Raw genomic sequence first — 9,307 nt, forward strand, 5'->3', positions numbered from 1 at the left:
TAAAGGGAGATCATCAATCACTTTTTGACAGGACAAAGAAAACCTGTTTTCGCGCCTGTTGATCGTGGTGGTTTGGACGACCGAGAATTCTTAGGTTCAGTTTCGAATCTAGGCTTGGAGAAGGAAGTGTTAATTTTTACACTACCCACCTTCTAAAAATTACAGCTAAATAAGATTTATTTACATGAAATAAAATTACCGGAGACATAACACGTTGTTTACAAATATTCTTTTCTACTCAAGGCACAAGGCCCGAAATTTTGGGGAGGGGACCAGTCGATTAGACTGATCACAGTACGCAACTGGTACTTCAATTTATCGACCCCGAAAGGATAAATGGCAAAGTCGACCTCGGCGGAGTGCTGTTTTCAGAATATTGACAACAGTGTATTTATAAATTCTTCAGTTTCCATACTTTCATATTCGTCCAAAATATTATCTTTGATTGCTATAGTAATTCAAACCTCCCGCTAACAAGCGTACGTGTTCAATATCGATCTTATTGACATCTGAATCAGAACACAATACAAGATTCGCATGGTAATCGGAGGTCGCCATTTTGAATGCCAACATTTGTTAACTTGACAAAGCTCTGACTGGCTGTATGCAAATGAGTACTTTACTGGTGTCCGAAACACTCGTGGGGAAAAAAATTTCACGAGCCGGCCCTGCACACCGCCCAAGAAACATTTTTCATTCATCAACTCAATCAGTCACCACTACAGGCCGACCAACAACCCGCAGACTTGTATGTTAAAGTGTATATGTATGTTAGACACAATGTCATCTAATAAGTCCCCATCTTTTCGTTGTTTAAATACTCAATTAATCATATGCCTGCGTTTAATATACATTCACACCAAGTTGTTTTTCCCTGGTATTTTCTTTCTTTCTTTCTTACAAAGTATCTGGCTACATGCCGAGAAAACCTCTGACAAACAGGCTACTGCATCAGTCAAAATATATTTATTACGCTTGACTATAGTATCAAATTCTAAACAGCAACAGCAATTGGTTCTTATTGCACGGACTTTGGAGGACTTAATGACTAAGTCAGGTCAACCTAGACGACATTTGAGCTCAGAATTTAGAGTCACGAAAACGTTCTACTGTTGGTGTCAACTCGCCTTTCATATACAACAATTTTGATTTCTAATTTTGACGCTCAGCCAACGATTGTGGGGAAACGGTTATAATTGATCAAATCAGCGATGTAATCGTTAGAGCCTCAGTATTTGTTCTGGTTCTTTACATTTAGATTTATCTTATCACCTTGAAGGGATAAAAGGAAAAGTTGTGCTCGACGATATTTGAGCTCACAATGTAAAGCGCCAACAACAATAACATCATCAACAATAGTAAAGGTTTTTGATATAGGCATAAAGTCAGCAATTTTGACGAGGAATAATTAGTGGTTATCATCTGCCCCAGTGTATGAAGAAGAGGACAAAAAAATATCTCGAGATTTTTTTTATTACATTTTTTTTTTTTTTGATAAACAAAAAGCAAATGTTGCCGTTACTAAGAATGGCAAAACGTTGAGAAAGTTTGAATGTCATTTTCCTTGGTGTAATTGTAGACGCAAAGGGTTGGTTTCTGATCGTTGCGTTGATAAGATAAAATCTAAAAACACTCACGAAAACTTCTAAATTCACTTCTGAATTACTTGCTGAGGCGTCAAGATTATTGCTATTGTGAAACTATCAGTTCCACTTCAGCTCCTATAGAACTGAGTCAGTGACCAGTTTCAAGGAACTGTGACGAATATGTAGAAAAAGACTTATTTTATGTATAAGAACATATTTATTGCTACATTAATGCAGAAAGTGTTCATGCATTACACGAAGAAGAATATTTAGATGAAATGACGTAAAGTGCAGGAAATCTTCGTCAGAAATTCGAGGGACAGGTTAATTTTTTACACACAAATACATATATTCTAGTTGCCGTGTTACCGTGGTGTGTTTCTTCATCTACCACGCCAGGTTGAATATGTAGCGGTGAAAACAGTTATATGGCGAGAGGGACATCTGCCGAAGATCGGATCACTCCGAAATTTTTTTGCGCTCGAATGAGCTGTATTTGAAGGCTCTCTTCATTGAAAGTTCTAGTCATACCACCAGACTATCACGTGAGCAAAAGTCGTTGATTGGACTGAAAGGAAGTTTGCGCACATGATCAAGGCGTGATTACAATGTAGCAAAATGTGGGTCGAAACCAACTGTTATAAATATTCTGGCTTCTCAAGAAAGAAACGGAAAGTGAATTTTAGCAGTTTTTGTGTATTGTTTAGATAGCAAAAATGACTCATTTATTATGTAACGACACATTTCGTCCATGTCGACTTTGCTTTTCATCCTTTCAGGACCGATAAAATAAATAGCAGTTGAGTACTGGGGTCGATATAACCGACTATATTCCTCTCTCAAAATTCAGACATTGTGCTTTCTACTGTAAGTAGAAAGAGTTATTAAACTGTTGTAACTTCGAGAAATATTGCAGATTTTCGAGCAGACAAACCATCATCGGCATTAACTCTTTACTCTTTTACTTGTTTCAATCATTTGACTGCGGCCATGCTGGAGCACCGCCTTTAGTCGAACAAATCGCCCCCCGGACTTATTCTTTGTAAGCCTAGTACTCATTCTATCGGTTCTCTTTTGCCGAACCGCTAAGTTACAGGGACGTAAACATACCAGCATCGGTTGTCAAGCAATGTTGGGAGAACAAACACAAACACACATATATACATATACATATATACGACGGGCTTCTTTCAGTTTCCGTCTACCAAATCCACTCACAAGGCTTTGGTCGGCCCGAGGCTATAGTAGAAGACACTTGCCCATGGTGTCACGCAGTGGGACTGAACCCGGAACCATGTGACTGGTAAGCAAGCTACTTACCACACAGTCACTCCTGCGCCTACAGAGAAAAGTTAAGCATATTTTTAATTAGCCTATATATATATATATATATATATATATATATATATGAAATTTTGAATTTAGTTCACGGACCCCCAGCGCTACCTTTGCGCGGACCACCAGGGGTCCGTGGACTACAGGTTGGGAACCACTGATCTAAGAATTTGTTATCCAATATATCATTCCCTTTGATTAAAGACGGTAAGGTGTGATTTCAGAAGAGAAACGTTTCCTTGATATAATATAAAGAGAATCTTCGGGAAGTTTTATGTGATAATATATAAAGCTTGCATTTCAGTTTTGATTAAAAGTTCATTTTAGTTGCAGCTAGACACTATGTTAGTCTGATCCACGATATATATGACAATGCCTCAATCATTGGATTGTACAAAATTATTCATAGGACCAGACTAATATATATACGATGGGCTTCTTGGTGGAATTTGAACTCAGAATGTGAAGACAACGAAATACTGCAAAGCATTTCGACCAGCGTGCTAACGATTCTGCCTGCTCACCGCCTTTGTTACGTATGTGATATTACAATGTCATGTGTAAATTATACTGTTATGCGGGACCAGCACCAGAATAGTCAGCACCTGAAGCCAGCCCTACAACGTACATCCCCTTCTCTCGGCTTACAATGTACCTCCCTTATTCTCCCAGCTCTACAATGTATTCCCTTTCTCCTTGTTCTACAATATACTTCCCTTTCTCCCAGTCTTACAGTGTACTTTCCCTTCAGCCAGTCCTACATACTCCTTTTCGTCCAGCCCTTCAAAGTACTCTTCTTCTCCCAGCCCTACAATGTACTCCCTTATTCTCCCAGCTCTACAATATGCTTTCCCTTCTCCTAATCCAACCATGTAGTCTCCTTCTCACAGCCTTACGATGTACTCTATTTCATTTTACTCTACAATATGCCACCCCTTCTCCCAGCTCTATTAAACGCTTTCCCTACTGCAAGCTCTATATTATGCTTCGTCTTCCAGCCACTATAATGTAATCTCCTTCTCCAAGCTCTACAATTTACTCCCCCTTCTCCAACCTTTATAATATATCTCTCATCTTCTCTCAGTCCTACCCATTTTTCGCAGGCCATCAACGTACTTCCACTTCTCTCAGTCCTACGTTGTGCACCTCCTTAATTAGCCATCACCCTCTTTATACTAACAGAAAATGCAGTCGAAAAAGTTTAATTAACATGCGCACAAAAAAAAAATTGCGTTTTATTATTATTGTATATCACCAAGTAAATCTGTTATCTGATAAAATTGGAAATGTTCCACACCAAATCATCCCAGTAGAAGACCATTGCAAGTCTATCCTCTATACGACGCTATTTCGAGAGTGGCTTCCCCTGTTCTCTTCATTACTGAGATGTAGCATTTTCAGTTGGATTAAGACATTTTAAGTTATTCAGAATTTGCGTTCCCACTTCTCCAGACTTCAGCTTCGTAAACGATTACCTAGATCACCTGTTGTGTAGCTCCGGCTCTGCTAGTGCTATATAGTAGGCAAACTAAGCGATCTTTTACAAATATCGAACCTAAGTTCTTTGTGCTATATATTGCCAAAAAATAAAATTCAAATTTCTATAAATGATGTATTATATATAATAATGTTCAGTACAGTTGAAATCTGTCCGATCAACAAGAGTACAAAGATATAAGTTGTGTTTATCATATTAGACTTAAATATATACATAAGAATGGGAAGAAGGGCAAAAAAAAAAAGGAATCAATTCACCACCTTAGGTTGAAAATTTGGGGGCGCTGAAAAACCACTCTAATGACTATTGAAGCACGCCAGCACGCTTGCAGCGTTGCCACGGGTGATGGCGAGGCTGATGCGCAGGAACAACCAAGCGCCCTCACGAGCTTCAGCAGTTACCTCTGCTAGGCGAGCTGCCAGTGAAGACAGGAATCTCGCAGTCAGTGGTCCGACCCCCACCAAACGTCTCGAACGCCAAAGGATGGAAAAATGTAGTTGGCCGACAGATCGCGGTACTTCAGAATTTTGTTCCTCTCGGCCGCAGAAACTGTGGATCTCGCCCTGGTTGCAGCATCCAGGATGTGAGAAGAAGCAAAGGAGTCGCTAGCTATAGGAAAGCCGCAACGTATAATATACATACGATTTCCAAAGATGCCAGAGTTCGATCGAACTTGAATCCTTACGACTTACTTACAAAAAGAGAAAAGAAATGGAAAATTTCGGAACAGGTAATCGTTTCCCGTCTTTGGATCTCATAAACCGTTCGTACACAATATTCTAAAGGAAAATACTGGACGACCCACCAGATCATAAATTTGCAAAAAAAAAAAAAAAAAAAAAAAAAAAAAAAAAAATCTTTAGTCGGTCGAATAGTCATTACTGGCAGAAGAAAAGCTAAACGCAAGATTTGAACTCGTAACGTGGAGAAAATACAATAAATGCATTTTCAGCGTTCTGTAAATTAGCCCCATCGTATTCGGTTTTATTACTGTAACGAGACCACATATATTAAGGAAAGTATAGCCGGCGAAATCAACCCTGGTATTTTATCTACCCCAGTAGGATTCGAAATAAATACTGCAAAGCATTTTGTCCCAAGCTCTATCGATTCTGCCATTCCTTTCGAACTTCATAATATTGGTTACTAACACAAACAAATTACCATAATCTTTTGAAGATAATACCAGTCGATTAAATCTATCCCAGTATTTGACGAGTACTTATTTTATCGACCCCTGGAGAAACTAAAATGGAAGTTGACTTCTGTAGGAATTTGAATTTTGAACATAAGAGACTGCACATAAATTTTGTCCGTCATTCTGCCAATTCGACCAGTTCTTTATATTAACTTCTGACAAGGTCACCTATACATTTTGGAAGAGAATCTCGTCTATTAAATCGACTCCAGTCCTTGACTAGTACTTCGTGTTACCGAGTACGATATGTAGTGAAGGTCCTTTACGTTCTAAAATCATATTCTTCAAGGGACATGGACTTAGAACGCAGATCCACGAATTTCTTTATTAGTACTTTATTTTATCAACTCCAAATGGATGAAAGGCAAAGGAAGGATTTGAACTCGGAACGTAAAGAGTCGGAATAAATATCAAAAGAAATTATTTTCCGAAGCTCTAACGATTCTGTGAATCTAGCGCTTATATTAAGCTGAAGAATATCAATAAAAAAAAAGCATGCAATTCAAGGGAAACAACTTTGGGATTATGTAAGATTATTTACCTTGTATTATATTTACGATCCAGCAAGGGAACTTCTTACGTCATTATTCGGCCTGCTAGAAATAGCAGTCAAGTCTCTCCCAAATCACATTGAACAATCTCTAAAAAAAAGTACACATTGAATAATTTATAACGATGAGCTAGTCATAGCTAGAACGTCTTTGTTCCTAAGTTTTCTCTATCAAGACGATGTTGATACTTAACAAAGATAGCACATATGACCCATATCGTGCACAAACAAGAACATACTATACCTAAATCATGCTCTAACGATACACCATCACTTATATCGTGTTTAAACATTTACTACAGCACACACAACCACCATCACCACCACTTACATCATAGTTAAACAACAGCATCATACATCACCATTCAATATGGTGGTTAAATAACGACGACGAAGGAGAAATATTCTTTATTTTGAACACACAATAATAATTTGGAAAAGGTCATCAAGCGCTCATATAGACATACAACTTCATTAACAACCTGGATATAATGTAATTCTTGGTTTACAAAATAAAGGAATGGTTCCGGTTGGAACGCCTTAGATCATAGATCTGCTCAATCAACAGTATACAAAAACAAGTCTTAATATTGGTATTACATTTTTTATTGTTGATTGGTGAAGATTAGAAATTGCTTTTTAAATATCCTCCGTTACTTATCTATAATATTGAATTGTGCGTACGCGTGTGCGTGCGTGTGTGGTGTGTGTGTGTGTGTGTGTGTGTGTGTGTGTGTGTGTGTGCTTGCGTGTGTGTGTGTGTGTGTGTGTGTGTGTGTGTGTGTGTGTCTGCCTGCCTGTCTGTCTGTCTGTCTGTCTGCGTGTGAGAGCTACAATAATAAAATGATTGGATTTATTTGAGTACGGAATAAACTATCCTAACACAAAAATTTTCGATGTAATAATGTTTTGATTACAACACTTTTTTTAATATTCTGTTGCTTTGTCTAGAGGAAGACGCAGTACCCATGACCCTTACTGGCGAGGGTGATGCCGTTAATGTACCATTTAAATTGTTGCAGGTCAACGCCTGCCAAGAAAACAGAAGCAGAGAGGAGATTGCAAAAGGCCAATGTTTGGAGAAAAAATGGATTGTGCATGGTAATTGCTGAAGAGTTGAGTGGGGTGGATGCAATAAGGGTGAATGAAAGGAGGAGAGATAAATGGGTCGAAGATGCATGAGCGGTGGAGGTATGGGGCCAACAAGGTTTTATACCTCTTAAGGTCCTTTTTATCTCTACAATAATAGCTTCCAAAAGGGAGCTATTACTGTAGCGACAGAAAAGTTAGAGAAAAGAGACAGCACACTTGTGGGTCAGAGGCTGGAGAGTGTCTATTTGTGATTGATTAATTCTGTGTTCACTAAAAAGGATGTTTTGAATAATGGAATATAGTCAGAGAGCAAGGACCAGAACCATTCCATTCTAAAAGCATGATTCAATGAAAAATTAATAAATCAATATCATAGATTCAGTGATTTTCCAAATTGCTTGTAACATTGTGTTTATCATGGAAAATACTAATATTGGTTTCACATTTTGGCACAAGGCCAGCAATTTTGAGGAGAAGCAGGTAAGTCAATTAAATCGACCCCTGCGTTTAACTGGTATTTATTTTATTGAGCCCAAAAGAATGAAAGGTAAAGTTGGCCTTGGCAGAATTTGAACTCAGAACATAAAGACAGACAAAAGGGCACTAAGCATTTCACATTTTGGCACAAACCTAACAATTTTAAGGGAGGCGTAAATTGAATACATTGACCCCAGTGCTCAGCTCATACTTGTTTTATCTATCCCTAAAGGATGAAAAGCAAAGTCGACCTTGGCAGCATTTGATTTCAGAACATAAAAATGGATGAAATGCTAAGCATTTTGCTCAGTATGCTAATGATTCTGCCAGCTCACAGCCTTATAGCCATGTAACACATATTGACAAATATTAGTTTCAAATTTTGGCACAAGTCCAGCAAATTTGGGGAAGGAAAAAGTCAATTACATTGACACCCCAGTGCTCGACTGGTACTTGTTTTATCAATCTAAAAGGATGAAAGGTAAAGTTAACCTCAGTGGAATTTGGACTCAGAATATGAAGATAGATGAAATGTTGCCAAGCATTTTTCCTGGCATATTAATGATTCTGCCAACTAGTCACCTTAAACAAGTATATATTGGTTTCAATATATTGAGCCCAAACGAATGAAAAGTTAAGTTGGCCTTGGCAGAATTTGAACTCAGAACTTAAAGACAGACGAAAGGGCACTAAGCATTTCACATGCTAATAATTCTGCCAGCTCACTGCCTTAGAAAATATTAATATTAATGAACCATTAGCACACTGGACAAAATGATTAGTGGCACTTTTTGCCAACTATTTACATTCTGAGTTCAAATACTGCCAATGCCTTTCATCTCTTGAAGGTTGATCAAATAAGTACCAGTCAAGTACTGAGATCAAAATAGTTGATTTGCTTCCTCCACAAAAAATTGCTGGCCTTGTGCCAAAATTGTAAAGAATATTTCTGTGGTAGATTGACAGAAATGTTAGCATGCTAGACATGAATTAGTTTATGGGGTTTTGTTCCATTTCTTTGTCCTGATTGCAAACCCCACCAACTAGAACAGAGGCATGAGTTCAGTTTTAACTTCCCTCTTTTCAGAAGTTGATGAAATTAAATAACTGTCAAGTATTGGGTTGATTTCATTATTTGAGTCCTTATTTTCTATCCTAGGTCTTACAAATCAATATTAATATTGAGCAATGGATCAGCAGAACTGAAAGCGTGACAGACTAGAAAGACTGACAGTATATAGTTCCATCCATTTCTTTTTACTTTCTGAATTCAAATCCTTACCAAGAAGTGGTGAGTTGTGACTTTACTTTTCATTCTTCTGCAACCAATTAGACAAGGGCCAGTAAAGCACTGCAAAATAGTGCTCAACTACTATCTACCCCACTCATTCATCAACACCCATGTTACATGCTAATATTATATACTTGTTTAAGTTGGCAGAATCATTAATATGCCAGGAAAAATGCTTGGCAACATTTCATCCATCTCCATGCTCTGAGTCCAAATTCCACTGAGGTGAACTTTGCCTTTCATCCTTTTAGATTGATAAAATAAGTACCAGTTGAGCACT

The 9,307-nt window shown here is 37.9% G+C and overlaps 1 long non-coding RNA gene across 1 annotated transcript in view; it reads right to left on the minus strand.

Annotated features, from left to right (window-relative positions):
• LOC128248564 (uncharacterized) overlaps positions 1-9,307 on the minus strand; it is a 69,981-nt gene that overhangs the window by 3,627 nt on the left and 57,047 nt on the right. Inside the window, exon 2 of the long non-coding RNA XR_008264737.1 lies at positions 6,159-6,258. This is a non-coding gene — a long non-coding RNA (uncharacterized LOC128248564). The remainder of the gene's footprint in view (positions 1-6,158; positions 6,259-9,307) is intronic.

Source organism: Octopus bimaculoides, chromosome 8 (assembly GCF_001194135.2).
Source record: "Octopus bimaculoides isolate UCB-OBI-ISO-001 chromosome 8, ASM119413v2, whole genome shotgun sequence".
NCBI lineage: Eukaryota > Metazoa > Mollusca > Cephalopoda > Octopoda > Octopodidae > Octopus > Octopus bimaculoides.